The sequence below is a fragment of the Myotis davidii genome, unplaced genomic scaffold (assembly GCF_000327345.1).
Source record: "Myotis davidii unplaced genomic scaffold, ASM32734v1 scaffold983, whole genome shotgun sequence".
Taxonomy (NCBI): Eukaryota; Metazoa; Chordata; class Mammalia; order Chiroptera; family Vespertilionidae; genus Myotis; species Myotis davidii.
The window spans coordinates 239,289-240,276 of NW_006293914.1; positions in this window are offsets into that span (position 1 = coordinate 239,289).

Below are 988 nucleotides of genomic sequence, written 5' to 3' on the forward strand. Positions count from 1 at the left end.
GCCCCAACCCCCTGATCGGCCCTGCTCTGTGCATGACAGGGGGCGGCGCCCCAACTCTCCAATCAGCCCTGTTCTGAGCCCGACCAGGGGGGGCTGCACCGGATTGGGCCTGCCCTCTGCCACCCGGGAGCAGGCCTAAGCCAGCAGGTCATTATCTCCCGAGGGGTCCCAGACTGCGAGAGGGCACAGGCCGGGCTGAGGGACCCCTCCCCCCCCCAGTGCACAAATTTTTGTGCATCGGGCCTCTAGTTAAAATATAATGGAGCAGGAGAAGAAGTCAGAATGATTTGAAGCATGAGAGCTAGATGTGCTGAAGATTTTCTTATGTAATAGTTTTTATCTTAGTTCAATAGTGAATGTTCTCTTTTTTTGTAATTTATTTTTATTGTTGAAAGTATTGCATATGTCTTCTTTGTTCGTTTGTGTGTTTTTTTCCATTGACCCCCTACACCCTGTACCCGCCCCTCCCAGGCCTTCACTACTCTATTGTCTGTGTCCATGGCCTATGCATATATGCATTTAAGTTCCCTGGTTAATCACTCTCCTCCCACACTCCCACCTCCACCTTCCCTCTGAAATCATCAGTCTGTTCCATGCTTCTATGTCTCTGAATCTATTTTATTCATCAGTTTATTTTGTGCATTTGATTACACATATGAGCGAGATCATGTGATACTTACCTTTTTGTGCATTTTTACACATATGAGCGAGATCATGTGATACTTACCTTTCTCTGACTGGATTATTTCACTTAGTATAATACCCTCCAGGTTCATACATATAAGAGTTCTTTCTTTTTAAAAGCTGCATAGTACTCCATTGTGTGAAAGTACCACCACTTTTTTATCCACTCACCTACTGAGGGATGCTTGGGCTGTTTCCAGATCTTGGCTATTGTACATAATGCTGCTATGAACATAGGGGTGCATCTATTCTTTCTGATTGGTCTTTTGGGATCCTTAGGATATGTTCCCAGAAATGGGATTGC